General features: G+C 35.9%; 1 long non-coding RNA gene across 5 annotated transcripts in view; it reads left to right on the top strand.

Moving 5' to 3' along the window:
* LOC112966891 overlaps positions 1 to 23,150 on the top strand; it is a 120,218-nt gene that overhangs the window by 19,060 nt on the left and 78,008 nt on the right. For 3 of the 5 annotated variants that reach the window (XR_003253781.1, XR_003253780.1, XR_003253775.1), the window contains 4 exons: positions 7,935 to 8,074; positions 9,842 to 10,065; positions 11,372 to 11,520; positions 18,023 to 18,211. This is a non-coding gene — a long non-coding RNA (uncharacterized LOC112966891). Of the gene's footprint in view, positions 1 to 5,524; positions 6,263 to 7,934; positions 8,075 to 9,841; positions 10,728 to 11,371; positions 11,521 to 18,022; positions 18,212 to 23,150 lie in introns of those variants that run through there. The other 2 variants (XR_003253778.1, XR_003253774.1) reach the window with 2 other exon arrangements.

Raw genomic sequence — 23,150 nt, 5'->3', positions numbered from 1 at the left:
GTCATAATTGTTTGAACTTCAATTTCCCCTTCCATCTGGGTTTTGTGTGCATTGCAAGTAAATATTCTAGACAAGCATCAAGATAAAGTATTTAGAACTAGAATATATATTTTGTTTATTATATAGATATGTAAGTATAAGCAATGGAACAGTCCTGTGTGAAAGAAAATAATTAACAAATATTTCTTCTGTGAATTCTGTTAGCTATGTGCCATGGTATCAGTTGCTGACAAGTCAGGAATGTGAAGTTATAAGCAAGATTTCTTGTGACAGTAAGTCAGACTGAATAATTTCTGTTCTTTCTTACTGTCTCATCGATTAGAGTACTTACAGGGGAAAGAGATGCTAGTGCTAATTTAAACTTCCTTATGTCCCAATAGCATGCATTCAATCTGTTAGTGAACTAGCATGTTTGACAATTCACTGAGGACTCAAATAGTGTGCCAAAYGGTTTTTAATTTTTCTAACCACTGCTAAGATCCTTAAGTCCTTTAAAATCCTGTATTAAATTGTTCTTGGGTACACTCTATTTCATAGTTATGACTATATGATTACAATTTGTCAGGTATGTGTGTATGTTTACATATGCATATTTACCAAAAATAAACTTTAAAGAAACAAATATCAGTGCTAGGAAAAGTGTTGTTTTCATTGCCTAGTACAATTTATTTCTCTAAGTTCTCGAAGATTAAAAGATTTTTTTTTAATGTTTCTTGTCTGTTTTACAGTAGAGAGGTTCAGTGAGCATCCCATAACTGCATTTCGATAAACTATATGGCCTTCATGAGAACCATATGTCAAGTGATGCAAGATACTTTGTGCTCTCGAAAGACCACTATGCTGGCAGCTGGCCTGTCAGAATATTTCTGTCTCTGTAAAATAAATTAAAAATAGTAAAGCACAAGAACAATTAAGGGAAGAAAAAAGATTCTGATAATAATCTATGCGATACTGCATCTAGATTAGTCACAATATAAAATGCAGTCTGGGATGAAATCAGTATGTTATGCTATCTGATTTGCTATTAGTAAGTATAAATCTGCCTAATCTCTCAGTATGCCACAACATTAATTATGATTAGGTAAATTTCTGGTTTTCTTGAGCTGAAAAGAAGGTGGATAAGAAAGGTCAGTCATAAAGAGAAAGGGGTTGCAATAGAAAGTGTGTTATTAGGAAAAAAAAAAATATTTACCTATCTGGTAGTATGCAGGATAGACAGTACTCTGGGAGTGGATCAAACTGTAGTGACATCATTTGGTATGCGTAAGATCCTGTTTTATACTTTGCAATGCTGAGAAAGGTGTAGTGAATGAGGTGAGAAACAGGAAGAATGGAAAGGAGAGTTTCATAGTGAAGACAGTTGAAAGCTTTTCTAAAGAAGGTTTCTGTTTCTGTCTTTGTTATAAAGACTGTAGTGTTCAACTTCAGGCATCTACCTCTCAGCTGCATGTATCGTGGCTTGTGATGTACAAAATAGGACCCAGGCTTGATCTGCAGAAGTGCTGAACACTTCCAAATGCAGTTGAAGTCGGCCGTACAGTTTCACCTGTAAAAACCTATATATATGTTGCTGAATATTTTGGAAAACCAGGTGTAGACATTTCAAACTGGAGATGTAGTATGCATGGACAGTTGTGACTTCCATCTGAATACCTCAGCTCCCCATAAGTAAGATGGAAATAATATCATTTCCTTGTCTCATGGCATAGTTGTAAGAACCAGTTAGTTAATGTGTGGGAAGTACTCAGTTCTTATAGTGCTAGTACCACTGAAAACCTGCTAGTGATATCAGTAGCAGCCTTTACAGCAGGGTGTAAATGGTAAGTAATATAGTAAGCAATGTAGGAAACAGTGGGGGGGGAAAAATGTTATCAACAGCTGCTTGTAGTCAGCACTGTCCATCCTATTCATGGAAAGAAGTCGAGATCTGGATGGGAGAGGAGGTCAGTATGATGTCATGTATGGTAAAGGTTGCCTCATAGTATATCTGCATTTAAAAAAAAAAGTTCGGACCAGGAACCTTAACTCTGACATTTTTCTGACTCTTGAGCACTTAGTTTAACAACCTTATTGTACTCTTGCTGTATTTTTCATGTGCAATATGAAGAGATGAATGGCAGTACATCTTTTTTTATGTTTTTCCATCTACAGTAGTGTGCAAAAAGTGCAATATTAGCATATCCAGTATTAGATTCCTTTATCACATGCGTTCATGTGACTTGAGAGTGTACAAGTGCTGAATTAACCCTGTTCTTGTGAGAAGTCAGTACAGAAAAATGCAGTCTCACAGGACCAGTAACAAACATCTGCTTTGACATCTGACTTTGAGGTTAAAGCAAGACTCTTGTATCTTACAAAGTCATGTAATAATACATTAGTTTATTATGGTCTTCCTTCAGAGTCCAGTTCATCTCTAAATTACGGGGAATGAATGCATGACTTTCATTCTCCAAAACTATGTACAAGAGAGATGAGAGACAAGTCTTTGATCCATATGTAAGCTATGCAGTGTGAACTCTAGGACGTTTGTAACCCTGAAAATCACAAGATTTTGGATGCCCCACTGAAAAAGATAAACTCTGATCCATTTCCATTGATCCTGCTTCTATTTAAATAGATCCATATTTGTTTGGAGTAAGAATTGTTTGTAATCATTGGAGCCTAACACTTTCTCTGAAGTTAGAGCTTTCTCATCTTTACATTAAGTGCTAATGCCAGGTAAGAAAGGGAATATGTACCTATTTGCTGGAAACTAAGGTTAGGGTTAAGGTTAGAGTTAGGAGGATTTGGGAAGGAAGCAGCAAGATAACTGCATGGATGAGGAGAGGGTTCACATCCTCAGTTATGTCCAGTTCCTGTTTGATGCAACTGCTGAGGGTTAACAAAAACAGTAGTTAGCAGTGCGTCTTAACTCTAGGTCGAATACAACAGTTCATGTCTGTTGGCACTGTACATGTCGCTTCCATTCTGATCCTTAGGCAGTTCTGTCTTTTGTCCTTAAGTGCTCTAGCAAGTCCCTCTGCTGAAAGGAAAAGGTGAAAAAGATCCTGCCAGTCTGACCTGACTGTAGGATTCTGTTCTTCTCCCACGCCTATGATGGCAATTTTGAGAAATCTATAAGATATTTTGTGCATTTTTAACAATACTAACTGACTTCTAAGGCCCTGTGTGTAAATACAGTCAAGAAGCATCATGTGGCAGTTGAGATCCTTTCCCCCAAACAGAAATAACCACTTCCTTTTGAAAAGTAATTCAGAATATCTGAGTCATTAGGGTCTGTCTCAGAATGTGATTTCCATCACGTTACTGTTTCTGTGGTTTGCTTACCATGTGAGTTATCTACATTAGTCTTTCTCTGCCTGTTTCACATTCATGCCCTTGCCATCTCTAGAGGAAAAAAGATAAAATTTTGAAGCAAAGCATCATATTTTATGAGTTATTGTAGATTTTTGTTCATTTCATTCAGTTTTCTTATTTGACTTATAGGAGTTACAGCAGTGACGAAATTGGCACTTTCTGTCCAATGACTTGACAAGGGGAAATCTGTTGTCTCTAGCAATAATAAAGTAATCTTAAATAACAAAGCCAAGAAACCTGTTGATTAAACCAAGTAGGGTAATTTCTGGCAAAAATACATTTAGCTAGCACTACCATAGCAGAAATACTAATAGGTACTGGTAAAGACAGGAAGAATGGTTCTTTTCATTTCTTCCAGTGTCCCTTCTCTTTCTTCTCTTTTAGTGTTTTTAGTGTTTTAGCTGTCTCTTTTTATAGAGGCCTAATATAATTAAATAAGTAATGCAGACTGAGTCCTCTCTCTATATATAATTTGCCATCCAACCTTATTTTCCTGAAGACAAGAGACCCAGTGGTACATTGCATTAAACACTGAAATGATAACTCCATTTCATTATGAAACAAACAAGGTATGAGATCTCCATTCATAGGAAAGGGGTATGCACTGATTCAAATCTTGCTTTCTCCACTTCAGATGTACTACTGTATCACTTAACACAAGGATTTAACATCATAGTCTGTGTGTTCTTACACACTTCACAATCTGCTGGATTGTCAAAGGGAAGGACTAAATATTTCCTACTGGCTTTTTTTTTTCATTGTGTAATTTATTCAACTGTTAATCTTGCTGCTGTTTTCTTGCAACTGGAAACTGCTTGGATCACTTAAGGGATCACTAAGCTACTTAACAATGAGACGATACCTCTATTGAAAGATTGGAAGCAATTTTCAGAGATGTATGTGTCCACCAGAACTGATTAGAGAAACAGTCCACARAGTTAAATAAAGCAGCTTCTTTGTTTGTGGGTGAGACTCATTTATGAACATTGAACTCAGTTTTCTTCTTCATTTATGCTTCTACTTACAAGTCTGAAATGGAGAAACAGTAGACCAAAAGAAGCCATAAAAGCTTGGACAAAGAACTGATACAGCTGCTGCACAATGAAAGCATGTTTGAATCTCTATGCATGGCATTCAGAGAGAAGATAAACAATAGCTTGCATAGAATTTAATTATACTGGGTAAAATTCGGCTCTGGGATAGCTCCCTGAAACTAATGGAGTCCACTTTTATTTTGATCCAAAGGAACATTGTTTTTACATTTTATTAAATGCAAAAATGTGGTTAGTGCAATGTGAAGTGCCTTATATGAATTGATTGAAGAGATTTTATATCAATATAAATTAAAGCATCCATATTTAGCCTTCCTTATAAAGCTACTTCATTAGTGAGACCAAATATACCTGATCTGCATAAACAAAATAATTCCTGGGTAGACTTTTTTTCCTTAAGCTTGGTTAATTGTTCCTTTTCTTGCTATTGGCAGGTCAAGACTTATAACGTGATTAACATTTATCTGGCTATATTTTATTTTTTGTTTTGACTTTTTTTTGAATTAGTTACTGAACTGAGATGTTTTTGTTACCACTAACAAGGTATAGCTTAAGGCTTGAAGGACTATATCTCAATTTAATTAGCTTTTTGGAACTGAGAAAAGAAAAAGGAAGAACAAAGAAAATAAAGTTCTTCCTGCCACTTGTGTTCAGAGTTATTGTTTACACTTTTGTATTAAATAATCCAGAAATTTTGCTATTTTTGTATTTAGTTATTTAAGGGCTCTGTACCTGACTGTGAATTAATGTTTTTCCTTCAACTATATCTTTTATTTTCTAGATCTTTCTGTTGATCATAACTAGATATGCAGATCCATTCATTGCAATGACAGATGACTGTGTTTAATCTCACTGACTTTTCAGTAGTTAGGGCCTAGTTTTATATTTTACCGAATGAATGGACACTTAAGCAGATATGTTGGATTTTATAGAAAACATGGACTTGCGGAGTATCTGAATATGACTGAGAGAATGTCTTGACTGTAGTCAATTACAGTTGGGTAGAGATGTGAGCAGAGATATGAAGCTGATCTTTCTGTAGCATCACATAACTTGGCATGAAACCCCCTTAATTCTTTAGTACTTCAGTGGTGATGCCTCTCTCTTTGTCCCAGACAGGAAGAAGTTTTGCTGCATTCATTCAAAACCCTGAGAAATTAAGGATTGTCAAAGAAGAGACTATAGTTCATGAATATTCTGCCTGAGAAATGTTTATGCCTCACTGTGTGTAGTATAAATTATATCACCTATCCAGTCAGATTTGGACAGCCATCTGAAATTGCATGTGACTCCTTCCAGCTATTCACCAACTAATATCAGATCACTTGGAACTTTAGTTCGGATTTGACATATTTTACTAAGTCATACCTTCAAGCTCTTATAATGCATGACATAAGTAATCATTAGCATCTCCTGGGCAATAGCTCATGTGTTTAGAGTCCATAAAGTGGTATTAACACAGCAAATAAGATTTCTTTCCTCCAACCAAAGAACAGGTGAAAACAGTAAAGCAATTAGATATGTCCCCAGGCTATGTGAGAAAAGGACAATAGCAGGTGCTTTTGTTATTCTCCTTTTTGCAAACATGGTATTTTGCATCAGTAGTATATTCAGATATAGATAGTAGTGCTCTTCTGAGAGTTAAAGGGATCTCATGTAAGATAGAAAGGCTGATGTAATAAATTATTATTTAGAATACATCAAAGACTTAGATCCCTGTTCTTATTAATATTGCTTGTTCTATTTTCATTTTTAGTTTTTCAAAAAGCCACTCAGAATGAGACAATACAGGAAAAATAAGTGCACCTATGTGGAAAAAATGTGTGCATTCTTATATATGCCTAAAATTCAAGGTAATAAATTAGTCCCATCACAGAACRTTAGATCCTCAATTTAAAAATGCCCAGTGTTTATATGCTATATAAGGATCATGGTAGATCTGAGAGAAATGGATGCTTATAACTGAGAACATTGGCTGGAGGAGGATAAAGATTAGGACAGTCCTATACTTGAAGATACCATTTGCTTTGAAGAGATTGCACTAGCAAAAGGACCAAGAAGATTTTCCCCTGTGTTATTGGAGCTGATGCCCTGTATATTGTTTGCTTGCTTGCTTTTTCACAACTTTTCATGTTGTAGCATCTGCGATGCATTGTACCTAAAGGCGTGCTTCTTCACTGCCTTCCTTTTTGTCTTGTCTTCTGTACACAGCAGTCAATGTAAAAGGAGTACAATGCAGCACTGTTATTTGAAGTCGAATGAAGTCATGTGGTTAATGAAAGGTCGTTAACTCTGTAGACAGGAGACCTAAGTGTGTTCTTGCTTATCTGCTTTGTGACCTTCACTCAGTCACTTCATCTTATTGGTACTCTTTGAATTCTTCAAGCCTCTGATTCTTCTTCCATCTATTGATTATTTGGACTGAGATTCTTCTGGGTGGAAGAAGACTCTCTCTGCTGTGCTTGTGCAATACCTCGTACAATGCAGATTGACCTCAGTTCTCTCACAATTCAAGATAAAACTAATAACTCTTTCTCAGTCATTTGAAGGTGGTTCAACACCCTTTTGGAGAATTACTTGCTATGCAAACATCTGCTGTCCAGCATGGATATGGCAACCACAGTACCGATCAAATTCTGTTTATGCAGTTGCTGCTCCTTTTACACTTTGTAACAATCTTCTCTTATCTCTCATCCACGTATATTACTGTCTGTATTCCTACATTTTCTAGATAAACATGATAACAATATTTGATCTTTGCTTCAGAGAGCATGCAGTCAAAGAAATTACTTAAGTAAGGTGTGTGAGAAGGGTGGGTATTCTGATGTAGCGTATGGGATGAACAAAACCTGGACACTGATTATAAGACGCTTACTCCAGCCACTCTGAAGCAAATAGTTCTGCTTGTCTTCTTGCAATATCAGTTTAAACTGACGATATTCTTTTGAATCTTTCAGCATGCGCTGTATGCTTAGACTTCAGTGACTTAAAATTTGTAAATAGAAACAGCTGCATAAAGGATATAAGAGAAATGTCAACCATGGGAACTTTGCTGTATAAAAATAAAGTGTATTAAGGACAAAGATTTTTCTATTATTAATGAAATGGATTGCTTTGAAGAAATGCAAGTATACAAGAGTAATAGCAAAGTCATGAATTAAATAGTGGCTTGAAAGCAGGAGTCACATAGCACTGCTGCRCATGACACCTTTCCACTAAAGCTTGCTCACTTGGGAATTATAAAAGGATGATCCCTGTTTTAAAGAGAAGAAATCATGAATGGTCTAGAAGAATTACCTCATCCTCATAAATAGGGGAGTGACATCATGCACGTATTGCTTTATACTTCAGATATTTTCTTCCAAAAAGAGTTTGATCTTTTTTTCTTGCATTGATCTAAGACAATCTGGTTTATGCAAAAATTGTTATCAATTTTAATTTGTAAGAAATAGATAGTTTGATTGTAGTGAGCTCATTTAAGAAGAATAAATGGTCATGATTACGATTAGTTATTCTTATTCACAGAAAATCTCCATGAGTGCTAATGGCATAATGAATGGGAAGAAACAATATAAAAAAATGAATACAGCATTTTTACTGAATATGCCAATAATCTACAGAGTCTGTTGTCGTATCTGGTCTCCCAGTGAAGCCTCTGAAGACAGGTGAGGACAAAGATTATTCTTCTGTTTGGAGTATCTGAACTCAGTGATGTACAGTCATATAGAAAATTAGAAGTTAAATGGGTTACTAAGTTGAAGGTATCATACATCTACAAGAAACTGAAACAGAAGCACTATCATAGAGAGAACTGCATTGCTGAAAACTGCTAAAACTTAGATTCCTAGATTCAAACCAAAGAACTTCCCTGAATAAATTCTACCTTCAGGCCTATCAGATGTGGTTGAGCTCAATTATATATATATATTTATATATATGTATGTATAAATATATATATAGGATTTATCTTATCTAGTTGTTTATCACAGATATCCAGTCTACCACAGTTGTGTGGACTCTGTTTACAATCAATGGAGACATGCAGCTCCAACAAACAGTTCATTGTATCACAAGACAGATGTTAAAAAGGGGCAAATCACCCTCTGGAGGATATCTGTTGGCAATACAGGGCACCCACACTAATTTGGAGCAAACGTTCAACTTTTAGCCAACTGAAATGAGGTGAAGTGTATCTCGCCCACTGTGCCCTGCAAGTCTAGCTAGGCTGTCCTTACTATCAACAAATGGTGCTTTTTGTTTGTTTGTTTGTTTGTTTGACTGTTGGTCTGCATTCAGCTTCCAGCCTCTGAATCTTGTACCTTTGCTTGCTGTGTGGAAGAGCTGTCTTCTACTATATTTTGGTTCAGACCTACAGACTCTGATGAAAGTCTCACTTGGATAAGCTAAATGGAGTGCAGTCCTTTAATTATATACATGACTCTGTATTCTCTTCTTTCCTTCATACCACACAGGATACCAGGACCACCAGCAACAACTATAATGTCACCATAACCTTCCTAGTTTGTATTCTCTTGTTTAAACATTGAGGAATCACAACATATTTTTCATTTTATAGCAACATCCTTGGAGGTCCTATTTGGATTATTTATCCATCGTGATAAGCAATTCTTGCTGCTGAAGCTTGGGGATGGCCTCTCTCAGAAACACCTGCTACTCCACTGCTTATAGCAATAAAGTCTGGCTATGTGGGCCATGAGGGTGACAGCTAGTAGGCTCACTTGCCATCCACACATATGTGGTAACAACACTCTGTGGCAAATACAGGAAGGTGTGTTTGGCTTTTGCTGAAAGTAGGGGGAAGCATGTCTGTGTGTTTGCCTGCTCTCATGTGAGGTTTGGGATAGCCTGCTGCTGTATCTAAAGGAAGAGGAAGTTGCCTGAAACCTGGATATGACCACAGTGATTGCCAAACCTGAATCCTCCTCCTGAGTATACCGAAGGAGAGAGAGTTCTTGTTAAAGGAACGAAATCCTGTTAAAATGACTGAGAACAAAATGAATTTAAAACTTGAGAGTGGGTTTCTGTTGTTTGATACTGTACAGATTTTTTTTTTTTTCAAGAGAAGCAAGCTATTTCTCAGTAATTTAAAGAAATACCTATTTTTTTCTCAGACTGATTCATTGTATTGGTAATGTTTTGGGCCTGTACCTAATGGTGAAACATTAGAATTGACATGTCATTTGCACCAGCTTTACAGGATCTCATGAGTTCATAGCTATTTGTGACATAGTCAAATTCACCATACAGGTAGAAATCAGATTTTCAGCTGGTAGGGCTACATATTTGAATTGGCCTTTTGCTGGTGTAGTGACAAATGTATTCTATCTTATTCCCCAAGGACCATGTGGAAGGGATGTTTAAAATAAAATCTGTTCTTTGATCTAATCTGAACTTTATTTCTTTTCTTTCAGAGGCACTGGTCTGTCTGTTGGCATGATGTTTTGATGAAAGAAAAAGAAACAAAAGAAAGCAACTTCTTTTTTAACCAAGTTTGTATTAGAATTTTATAGCTGCAACAAAATGCAGAGCACTGAAGTCTAAGTGAAACTTAAGCAGCAAACTGGTACATTGAAAGTGGCATCAGTATTAAATTCATCTTCCCTTTAATGATCTGGGTTTCAGATATTGCTTCCAGGTACATGTTTTCTGTAATAATCCATGCTGAGTAGTTGAATTTAAATCTGTTTTTGACACAGTGTGTAAATGTTTGTTGAGACAGTATAGGTTATCTCCACATATAGCTGTAGCCATTCAGAACCTGATGCAGACCTTGTTGAAATTACTGGAAAGCTTTTCATCGACTTCAGTGGGTTTTGGATCATGCTTTCAGATGTTAGTGAGAAAGAGCATAACACCTAGATAGATTGAYTGCCGGTGTCAAGTACTAGCACTCTCTACACATGGTTGCTGAAAGCCTCATTTCTTAAGAACATTTGTCTTTGAGACTGTGTTTTGGGGATTGTGAGCTTGCTTGAACATTAGAATGTCACATTCCAGCAAATGAGAAAATATTCCTGTGGGTGAGGGTAAATCGACTCATGTGTCTGCCTGTGTTAGTCACCAAGGAGCTGTCTGGGTGCAATGCAGTCAGCTCTTTAGATTTAGAAAAGAAACTATTAATAAATGTAAAGCAGGTCATCCTTCCCCCATTTGTTTCAGTAAAGATAGCAGAAATAGTTCTATTTTAAAGACAGATAAACAAAAAACAAGGAGTGGGAGTCAACATCCCCATAGGAGTGAGTGCATTTTCTTCAGATTTGTTTCATCTTCTAAAAATAAAATAAAAGTATTTGTCTTCCTATTTGCTTGAAGAATGACATGCCGTCTTAGGTAGCCTTTTGATAATATTGTTAGTTTTCATCTCTCGTATTCAATGTCTTCTACAATGCAGATTTGTGATGTCTTCTCTTCTTTTTATTTTATACTTATTAGGTGTGTGAGTTTGGTTCCTTGCGTGTAGTAACACACATACACATTGCCTTCAACTCTTTTACCTTTTTGCTYCCTCAGCCTGTGTGAAACAGAAAGTAGCCTAATAAATGTGTTATTTATAATTCTTCTGACTCATAATACTCTGCCAGTCCTGTAAACCCTTTTTTTCTGCAGAAGGACCAGGAATGTTTTCTAGACTAGCTCTATTAGAAGGTTGGTAATATTAAACACTTTTTTTTCTCCTCTCTTTAGGGTATTACTTTCCTTGTAAAATCAGTTTTGTAATCATTTACCACACACTTGTCAAACAAACTGAATTTTGTAAGAGATTTGCCTGGATAAGGACTATGAGGTAGTTGGTAGTTGGCTTAGGTTATAACCTATGTTTTCATAGCAATTTTCATTAGCTGTTTCTATAGTGGCCATTGTCCATTGGCTCATTTTGGCAGTGCTTTTGTAGTTTACTGAAAGCCACAACTCTTATTGGTCCTCATATTTGATTTATTCAGGTTCTGTCTTTAAACAAATATATGAAGGCTTGAGTTGGAATGTAATGGACATCCATATTGCTGTATATTCTTTAGTTCCTACCAGCTGTACAGCAAGTCTTCATTCTTCCACAGTGTTTAGCAAAGCAGACAGCTCCATGGAAGAGATGGTGAGTAGATGCAATACCCTGACACTGATTTACAGTACCATTGGTTTTCAAGGACTGGCAGCTAGGAGCATTTTGGCATTTAGATTCTCTGCTGAGTGCAGCAATGCAAAAACAAGTCACAGATTTTTTATATCCTATTTTCTGTTTCAAAGACAAGTACCGTTGGAAATATCTGCCATAATCAGCTAGGAAGAAAATTCCACAAACTCATCAGATTATGGCTCACCTTTTGGGCATTTTCCTCACTGTTGAGATTAGATTTTATTTAGCAGGTATTTATCAGATTAAGTGCTCTTTCTTTAGGCACTCTTTGCTTTCCTGGATATTTTAGCTATCATTTTCTCTGAGGCTTTGGCTTCAAATTTTTATTTATTAACKGCAGGTAATATCTGACTGTGATAGTGATTTCACTTATATGACACTTTTCCTCTGGGGATGCTACTGGAACCCTTCCTTAGGCTATCAAACAGCCATGAGATAAAAATGAGTTCTTGCAGCTAACATGGGGTTATTCTTCTTAACAGACAAGGTAAAATGCTGAGGGATGGGTGTGTACCCCCACACCTTAACAGTTTTCAGAGTAACAGCCCTGTCCTTCTTTAGCTTTCTTCATTTTGTATTTGTTCCTTAAAATAATCATGAGGATATTAAGAAAAAAACAGTGAAATAATAAATTGGAAGATCCAATTGTCTATTGAAAAGAGTTAGAGATGACTAATTTCAGGAAATCAAACAATTTACTTATTTGTCAATATCTGATTTTGGAGCTTAAATTCAGTAACCCAGTCAAAAAAATGGCCATCAGGAAAATCACTGTCATTTAGCTCTCCTTCTGAATGTTATTTTCTTTTTCTGTCATGGTAAGTTCACAGAATAAAAGCTGATCGTGAGAAACCATTAAAATGGAAAACATTTTGACTAATAATATAATCCAATGATTTCCAATTTTCTGAAATAATTTTAACCCTTAAGCTTTTTTTCAGACCCCTGGTATAGTCCTCCAGAATTACAGTATTTGTAAATGTTTACAGTTTAATATGTTCCATAGGGAGGTACAAACAGGTACAGCCATGCCCTGCAACCGCCTGAGCTACCATGCTCATGTACTGGGGAACTGCAGATGTAGCCTTTAGGCCTTCTAGAGATCATTAGGCTGTGATCAAAGTGATAACATTACTGATGCATTCCTTTAACATTTTAGCAGCAAGTAATGTGTTCTGCCTAAAAAGAATTTAATTCCACTGTTAAATCCGAGTCTTCTCTTTTACAAAATACTTCCTTAAGGGATTCAATAGGACTAACTGATCATTGTGATCAGTGATTAGTCTTTTTAAAGATACAGCCACTTTACAAAGTAAGACTTCTTTCCCAAGTAAAACTTATTGACCTTAATTTTACAGCAACTTTTCTTGAAAAAAGAGACAGAATTTTGATCTGAAAGTGAAAAAAAAATTGATTATGAAAACTAACACAATCCTTTATCTAAGCTAGATGTCAGTATAATTTATTGCACAGTAGCAGTCATATTGTTACTGCTTAGTGAAAAGTACCCACAGGCACCATAGGAAGAATCTTTTTGGTTTGAAGTGTTTCATTGGGATAGTCCCTTCCACCCCCACATTTTAATATGTCCTGCTTAGAACTGAAATAAAAATGTGAGTATCTGTTGCTGTGTTCAAGGCCTACTACATGTTCTTACAGTATCACAAATGAAATCTGCCATTACTTTCAGTGAAAATAGTTCATGTCAAGGGCTAAAGCCATTTGTGTGTTAAATCAGTAATAACTTAAAAATCACTTGTGATGAGGGGAGAAAAGTACTCATTACTGAGGGAATATGTGTAGACCCATATAATGTCATTTTTATGGATATACCTATACTCTCCTGTGAACTTTCAAAATTTCATTGTTTTTGGTAATAACCAAAACATTTCAATCAAGCAAGTACCTGTTTGTATGGGGGAACTGCCACCAATAATTCTTTGTGGAAGATGTTGTTCTTAGCAAATCTATACTTCTTCCAACATGAAGTCATTTTCTTAATATTGTTTGAGTGGATAGATAAGCCAAAGAAATTGCAAAGCAAGTTCCTTGATTTTGCCAGAGAGATCCTCTTGGTACTAGATAGATTTGTGGTGAGTTTGAAACAATGTATTCTTTTACAGCTTTAAATAGAAATATGTCCCAAGCACTATGGAAATGGAGGAAGAAAGTTTGGTTTAAGTTCTAATTAATTCAATGTAAGGTTAACTCAGAATTTTATACTGTAATCAAATTTATATCTTGTACAAGGTCAGCATGTGGCAGAAAACAGAGTTGAAGGAAGTTATAACAATGACATCCTGATTGCTGACCTAGGGACAATTTGTAACTGAAAATCTTAAGCACTTGCTGCTTTTGTTGAAATACATGTGCTTTGGATTTATTAGTATTATATATGTTCAAGTTTATTCCAGTTAGTAGTTGTAGGGACTGATGGTGAAAGATCAGCAAGAAGTTCAAGTACAGAAGCTCAAGCTTCTCAAACAGCTTGTGCAAGATCTACATCTGTCTGGGAACAGACTACAAGGGTGGTTTGGAAGGAAGACATCAGTCTTTGTGCAGTGGACACAAAAATAACAGCTGTGATACTAAAYAGGAGGCCTGGAAGAAGCTGATGTGAATGATCAGGGGTGACACATGGATAATCAGCAGAAGGTAAGCACATTTGAGTGCTGAGCCTGAAAGGTATGAAGAATTGGGTTCAAGGAGATGGAAGGTAAAGGAGAAAGGGAGGAAAGCGAAAAAAAAATGTGAGGATATGATCTGAAACTCATTTCAAACCCCTTGTGGACTATGGCATTTCATATGCCAGCACAAATTTAATATAGTTAGATGGATCCCATAAGAACATTCTGAAAGAATCTGTTTCTAAATTTAATTTGCTTTGCCCATTGGTACAAATGTTTGAGAAAAAATAAGCATGTGGAATATTAATGGAAAAAATCCATGTATATATGAGAGTTCATTTTGAACATATTTTCAAGTCAGGGAAAGAAAATACTGATGTAGGATAATCTGACTAAATTACCACAGTGCAATGCAGCTCAAACTGCAGATATTGGCTTAGACGGATTTTCACTGAGTTCATTTAATTTACAGTACATTTTAGGCAATCATTTTCTACAAACACAAAGAAATGAAAAATGGACATACTAATTGAACAAATGATTTGCTGCAAATTACCCATTCCAGATCAGATTCTCAAAGACTCACACATGTCTAACACCCACCAAAGGCAAAAAAATTTCCATTTTTAAAATTATTATTATTGTTGTTGTTATTATTATAGTCAAATGGTTAATTCAGTTTGGTAAGACATGGAAAAGTGGCTAGGAGAGTCCTTCTAAGTCTGTAAAATCATCTAGAAAACTTATGAAAAATTCTTCTTCTATCTTCTGACCAGGACACATCAAGTACTTTTTTTAGTAAATACCATTTAGTTTTAAAGAAAGGAAAAGTAGTTATTTTTAACTTGAGTTTAGTTCTTGATAAAAGATGCTAAATCTTTATGAAGGTCATAAGAAAGCAGTGGATTAGCACAGATTGTGTAGTTAATATAATCTTCTTGTGTCACTTGGGCAGTACACATAGTTAACAGTGGGCCCAAATTGCTGCATAATTCAAACTCAGTTTTCAGATCTGAAGCTATGAATTCCCTTGTCTGAAGTAGCTGGATATTCTAGATTTTTATTATTTCTGTGGAGATTTCTACCTGGAATCTTTTTGAAGGTCTCAGGAAAAGAAAAAAAAAGATTTTTCTGTCCTCCCCTTTGTTGCTCTGCATTTTGCTGATACTGAGATGAAGTCACTTCATCTCAATAAGGCTTTTCAGAGAAGTGAGGTTACAGCTGCTGTTTATTTACTCTGAGGACTGGCCAAGTTATCATCTAAGAAAGATTATTGCAGCTTTATACATCCATGTTTATAACCCTAATAAGAACACAGTTGTATACTATGCAAGGAAATTGCAAGTAAAATGTAATTTTCAAGTTATATACATTCCCATATATAATAAATATTCATAACCTCATTTCTTGCTGCTACAACAAATTGCAGTCATTGAGAAAGAATCTTTGGGGGGGGGTATGGGAGTGTTGGTTTTTAAATATGTGGGCAGAAAAGGCTGATTTTACCAATTTACAAAGCTCTCTTTAGGACAGATTAACAACTGAAATCTAAAGTCAGTATAGATAACTCTGAGTCTTTCTGGAAACATTTGAATTCAGATTCCCTTGCAGAATGCAAAAAAATTAGTGTGTTCTGTCTAGCTCTTTATGGAAGAGGTAGAAAATATATGGTTTATGTTGTTAGATTTAGTGTTGTAATTCAGCTGTGAAGTAGAACTTATTTTCAGTTATGTGAACACAGCAACACTAACCTAGGTTATGAATCCACATGTGTTAAAAAGTACTCTTATGTACTGATTTATCAAAGCAATCTGCAAGACGTGTGCACATATCTGCTTAATTTTTTAAAACTGGGATGTGAACATTTTATCTTCTGTACACAGCTTTGAAATGCATTCCTTCATTCTCCCTTGTGCTGTTTTTGAAACCTCTATCAGTCTGTAATGTGCTTACATCGCTAAAAGTTACTGCTCAACAAATCTGCACTGAAGTTTCCTGGCTTGTGAACATTTATACATTGAACAGAATCCTTAGAGCCACGTGGTAGTGATTCTGGAAGCATATTTTTAGGTGAAAAGCCAAAACTTGAAAGTTGTATGTACCTGAGTGCAGCTTGTCTTGATGATTTTAAAAGCAAAGAAAGATGGCAGTTTACTTATGCTTAATTTTCAAAGATTTATACTTCAGTTCATGAGATGTCTATGGCGACAGACATCTTAATGCTCAGATTTGCATCCAGCAATGATATTTTTTGTTGCCAGCAGATCTGTCCTCCCTCCATCCACCTTGGTAACAAGTGCTAAGCTTGCTTATACTGTGTTTCTTGGAACATACCAGCTAAGCTGTGGTGTATCTTCTGTACCATGTAGAGTGGAGCAATTTTAAAACTAGCCTGTAGCCATCTTCCTGCTTTCCAGTACCCTAAGGGTGGACATGATTACAGAGCAGCCTCCTATGTGGTCTTGAGAGTAAAAGTCAAAGTTGCTGACTAAACTAAAGTTTAGCTCTGTTAAGTGCTGCATAAACTGGACAGGCATGTTGCCATATTTATGGCTCAATTGCTCAAGTTTCAGAACAGATTGTTGGAGGTTGCCTTGGGAATTTCTGTGTTCACAGTGTTCAGATTTGGAAGAATACATAGCTGATGGGTCTGGCATGATGCAATTTACCACCTACTGTCTTGCTCCTGCTGCACAAATGGTATTCCAGGAGAAGGACATCTAGTGTATAGACATCAGATGGCAGTAGTAATTCCCAGACTTTCATTGGAGGAGGCAGATGATCTTGGACTTACATAAGAAATTAGCATGACTGCTCTTGCATCAGAATAGTGAATAAGCTTTGGAAACTGTCAAATGTAGTCTGGTTCTGGTTCATAGCTAGCCATTTTGGTGTGGGTATATCATTTGTTAGGATGATTGTGGTGGAAGCTTGGGGTGCACTTCAGTGTTTATCTGCAGACTGTGGTAATTGGAAATGTGCCTGAAATAATAACTTTTTTCCAAAGAATGGGTATCCAAATTGCTTTAGGGCATATACAAAGGCAACAGAATGTCACAGAATGGTAAATTATAATCTTTAAATTAAAAATAGTTTGTAAGTTTGAATGGCCAGCAATTTTACATCAGTGTTGTGTGGGATTGAGGGGTTAAAGACTACATATTACCAACCAAAGCTTCATATCGATCTTTCAGGTTATATAACTTATTTCAGAAAAAAAAGCTATTTAGGAAATTCTTGAATGGAAAAGTGTTTTCAAGCATTTGAAAATGTCTTCTCAAAGTGTAAACCTGGGGGTTACACAAAGTAATGCCCTCACTTAGTTTCTGCCCTAAATCAAAGTTGATTTCACCTCACAGAAGCAAAAGTTCTCACAGCTTCACATTCACTGGTATCCTTTGAGAAACCCCTTTACCCTAAATACTTTCTGTAGTAATAATGGTAACAGGTTACCCTTTCTTTCCTAGACTTTAGCTCCAAGGCATTTGCCATTGCTGCTGACCATTTTGCTTATTCTAGTTAGCTGAAAACACTGGTTTTGAGCTTTTGTGTCAGTCCTCAGTCATGTAGGAAAACATGGAATCGGATATCTGCATCCCACTGCAGATATTGTCCATATTATAGGCAGTTGAGTTATTCTCATTGTTGGAGAAAGCTATGGTCATGGATTCTCTGTGATTCTCTTTGCTCCTGTATGAGTCAGGGACAGACACACACACATACATATATCTATATTTATATATAGATATGATAAAGATTACAGATTTGGATCACTACAGATTTTAAATGATAAGATCACTATTCTAAATGCCTTGTTTCATTTCCTTCCATAGAACACATGCTGAAGACCCCTAACCCTTGTGCAAATCCTGAAGATGCATCCTTGGAAGCATGCACTTTTTCTGTGATAGAAAGGGAAAATGCAGCCTTCTGCTTTACTGGAGTTTGCAAGGACACAGTATATTTGCTTAAGAGGGCACTCTACTGGCTACTTTTTGGAAGTTTCTTGCTCCTTCTGCCTGGTAAGTCAAACCACATCTGGTTGGTGGACTGGAGACTCTAGGTGCATCTGGCAGCAGCTTTGCAACCAGAGGGAAAAAGAGGAGAACCACCATTGCATTATTTGGCTGTTATGTGCCAGAGATGCTGCTGGGGGCATGTATATTAGTTGGGGGGAAAAGAGGCAGGAGGTACTTCCCTCATCTTCTCAGTAATTTCCAAGGCTGGCCTGTGGTTTCTGTGTGTGCTTAAACTGTGTCTGTCTTCTATTTTGTGAATAATTTAAATCTATTTTTTATGGTCTTGACTTTGATTTGTGTAGAAATCTTTTGAGTCCCAACTTGATAGATCAGAACTTTTAATCTAAATCTAGATTTTGTTTGGAAAAATCTAGAGCATCCAAGGAGAATATGCTCCTTTTCCCACTAAGTATGCTCAGACTCACCTTTTACAACAGCTCAGACCTTGTAGAGTAGAAATTATGACAAATCTGTGCATATCTGTGCATAGTGCAACCTGGTGATGACCTATTTTGAGGGTTTTTAAAGACCTAACTTCCAGAAATGTAATCTTTTTCTATTAAAAAATCTAAACTTTTTCTGTAAAAATCATGTTAACTATCATTTGGAATATGGAGTCAATTCTTTTTTGTTCTGCTTCCCAAATATCTCTCAACATCTCTCCAATCCACTTTTACCAATGCACATTCTGCTCTCTTAGCATATATTTTATTTCTAGAATGCATGCAAGGGGAAGCTGGGGGCAGTGCTGAGTTATACTGAGAAGGTAAATCTGTGAGAATCTTGTTAAATTTGCAGTAGCCACAAGATAGAAATCACTACTGAAATTAAATTTGTGTTTGGAGACAGGATAGAGATTGAATCAAAATGCAAAAAATTAACTGAATAACTAGATTAACTAATTACTATGATTATCTTTCTGTCTCCTGATTACAATGATAGTTGCTGAAAGGTAGTTAGAAATTTAGAGTTTCAGAATGAGATCTCATAGGATTTCCCTTTGAAACTCCTGCTATGCCTGTGAGATATTTGATACTGACTTCCTTTGGTAGTGTAAATTGAATGTCCTAATATATACATTTCCATTTTCTATTAAAATAAATTTGGACATGCAGTGAGCCACTCTGCTTACTAGCTAGTGCCAAGCAAAATGAATATTATATTTTAAGCAACTATGTTTTCTTGGATTTTTTTTCTTCTTTTCATTATATATAAGTGATGAATTGTTCCAAAATAATAACAGCAAGACTTGGATTTTTTTTTTTTTTTTTGTGATAATAGATATATTCAATACATCTTCAGTATAATCCAGTTTCAAAAAGCTTCTCATTTCTTTTCCATCACTTCCCTGTGAAGAGATCATTGCCTTTAATGCAATAGGCTGGGGCATCTGTACGGTATGATTATGAAATGATGAATCTCTTTCTCTGTGTGAGCTTCTACTTGACAAATAGTTTACAGTCATTAATTCACCCCAACTCCTTTACCAGTCATCCAAATTTAGCAAGGACGGTACTCACTATTGTCATATCTTTCTGCAGAGCATACAGATCAGTCTGGATTGGAGCAGATTAATGACTAACTCAAACTCTGTAATATCCTAATTTTACAGCAGAAATATGACCTAATGGAAACAGCCAGTAATTCACTTTCTCTAACTGCAGACGACTTGTTTTTCCAGATCCATATAACTTAGTCCCATCTTTACCATTAAACACTGAGCTCTACCTCATCTCCAATGAAATCAGTGAAACAGTGTTCAAGGCTTGGAGTATAAGCTCTTTGCTGAACTGGAGCCTTTGGTTTGACCTTATGAGAGGATTCAGGCCCTTATATTTACACAAGGCTTTCTTCAGTCTTTCATATCTCAAGGGTTAGAATTATTTTTTTTTTCTAAATGGTGTTTATTCAGTTTTTTTTTTATAGTCTTTGGTAGGAGTTCAGTATGTTGTTTTTAAGAGGAACTGTAGAACTGATTCTCATTTTGGTTGAATGTCTGGACTGAAAGCTCCACAAGCATAGGCTGCCTTCAAGATAAACATTATGTTTTGATTTTTGCCTGAAAAGGAACACCATTTGAATGACTTTTCAACTGTTGTCCTCAGTTATAGTTCCAGCATGAAGAGGAAATGCGGTGATATGAAAAGTACTGAAAAGGTACTAAAAACATTAGTATTTAGAATTCTAAGTTCTAATATTTTGTTTGAGTGTGGGACAAATATTTACAAAGGGCATTGTTGTTAATAATCATTGCTGATGTATCTCCTGCAGATGAGACAAAGATTTACGGGAGCATTCTTTTTTCTCTAATTCCTTTTTGAGTGATCTATTAAAATATTATCTTTCTGCTGAAATTTGTACAAGTCTCGCATTAAACTAAATTAATGTTGCTACACATCATAAAGCCAAAATTATAAAAAAGAAAAATTAATAATCCATGACTAAGAAGGACAAATGTGGGTCATTTTATATATGCATCACAAACGACTGACAATGTCAATCTCCAATACCCAATGTTAAGAAATCCTGATCCAGAGTCATCCCTAGTGTCTAATTACTCTGCACATAGCTCTTGTTTTTATCTTCTCTGCTAAATAAGTTCCTGCATGGGCAGCCAGAGGAAGTGGTGAACCACCCCTGCGGAAGACTTTATATTTGGTTTTAAGAATAGTTTTTTACAAACTTGCTGTGGTTTCTTAAGCATCTACTGCTAATATTTTACCTCTTCTTTTCAAGTGGAAAAAAAATCTTAAAAGTGGCAAAAAAATAGAGTTATTACTAGTATCCAAATTATGCATTAGGCTTGATAGAATTTCCATTATCAGAAAAAGGAAGTGATTTAGGCAATTCTTTGATATACTCCAAGTTGCCGATGTGATATGGCTGTACAAAAATTAGTAAAAAATCTTCTGTGTTTCCTGTTGAAGTGTATTTCTAGGTGAAAGGTTCTATGCTACTGCATTGTGGAAGCATGCATTGTATTGTGTCATGACTTTCCTGGTGTATGATCTCCAAGGCTTTTGTTACCGAATGTTTAATTTAACTTGAGAGACAAACCTACTCTCAAGCCTCAGTTCTTACTAATACTTTGGGAAAACAATATCATCATGTAACAGCGTGGGATGCTTATCTTAATTCAGAAGGGTTGTTGCTTGACAAGAGAACTGTGTTGGTAAATCTTGATCTCTTACTACTGTTCTTTCTGTACTCTGCATATTTTGTAGGTTCAGGCTAATGGAAACTATTCATAAATTTGGATCAAATTTTCTCAATAGCTTTGGTCACAGTGTACATTTCCTTTGTTCAGAATTCCTCCAAACCTCAAACCACAGAGTGATTTAATTTTTAGTCACAACTGAAAGGAGCAACCTTGAGACTAAAAGAGGTGTTGAAATCAATGAGTGTCACTTGCCCAGGTTAGAAGCATTGCTTTCCTGTATGATGAGTTGATTATTTTTTTGAAGACCCAATCACAGTCCCACACTTGCTGAGAACAATGTCTCTGAACTGGAATCGCACGAAAACAGACAAACACTTTTCAATAGCTTGTATATTAACAACCAATTTATTTAAAGATACTTTTACTAATAGGAAAATCTAAAAAATGCCTTATGTGTATCTTAGGCTAATAACTCTCTGCTTACAGAACAAGTAAGATACAGTCAGCTTGAAAGGGTCTTACAGCATCCTTCTCCCACAAGCTCAGGCTTATTCCAAAGGTCTGATTCTGTCTGTTTTTACTTTCCTATACAACCCTGTCTCTAAAGCTAATCAGGAAAAATCACAAGTATTTTATTGCAATGTTTTACTTTTTTCTTCACTAACTTTCAAAATGTCAATGAAATTTTTCAAAAAGTCAACAAATTTTCATGGTGTATATTTCAAAATTTGAAGCATTTCACCTAGCTCTGTAGGTCTGGTACTGGCAGTTGTGCATGTAGGACTGGTTGGGTTGATAGGTCTGAATGGTAGGTCTGCATGCTATATGGAGGGTAACTACATCAGAGCTTGTGTTCAGAGTCTTATTAAGACTCAACTTCCCAAACTCTGTCCTTAGSTTAATGAATAAACTACCATCACAGTTATTTCCTCTCCTATGTGTGTAGGCATTCCCTTATGCTATGCATTGCTTGACGATTCCCTTATGTTATGCATTCCTATGCAACAACACAAAGAATTCCTTCTTGCTGGAAATGAAGTCCTGCCTCTGCTTCGCTTCTCGGTCTTTGTCCTACTGGTGAAAATAGGCAATACATTCAGTGCCCTTAGTTCTCTGTATTCACTGTTTTTCCTCTGTGCAGTGAATAGCAGTGTCCTGACTCACTTAACAAATACGTTTTCTGTTTAAAAGTTTCTCTAATATTTGGTTGTTTTCCCACTTTATTGATTTGTTCTAATGTAGTGTAGTAGGCACTACTACATGAATTGTAGTTAGTGCCCAGGTAATCTTTCTGTATATTTTGTTTTTGTTTTCATTCACCACTCTGGTGTGCAACTGTATATAAAAACAGCATATATCTATTCTATTAACACCACCTTTTAATTTTTTTATTATTCAAAATTTATCAGAGAAAAATTACTACATTAAGTATTTACTCTTTCAAAAATTACATGTCCTCTGCTTTTGTGAGTCCCAAATCCAGGTTGCCATAACTTTACCCATGCAGGAACTACCTCACTAGAAGCCAGAGTCATAGTGTCACAGTCTCACTGTCACGGAGTCACAGTCTTCAGGAAATTAACCTCGTTATAACGTCTGCACGTGAACATTAGTATCTTAAATTAATTTTTAAATTGASTTTTGTTCAGCTTCTGTAAATCATTTAATTCCAGCTATCTCCGCTTTTACCATTTCATGCCAGACTATACTGAAACAAAAAAAAGAGAAAACAAACTTTATCAAATTTAATCCATTGATTTGAATGTGTGCCATTTAACAAAT

The sequence above is a fragment of the Apteryx rowi genome, unplaced genomic scaffold, assembly GCF_003343035.1.
Source record: "Apteryx rowi isolate R43461 unplaced genomic scaffold, aptRow1 scaffold_104, whole genome shotgun sequence".
Lineage (NCBI taxonomy): Eukaryota > Metazoa > Chordata > Aves > Apterygiformes > Apterygidae > Apteryx > Apteryx rowi.
Note: the sequence above shows the minus strand (reverse complement) of the source record. Positions and strands in the feature narration are given on the sequence as shown.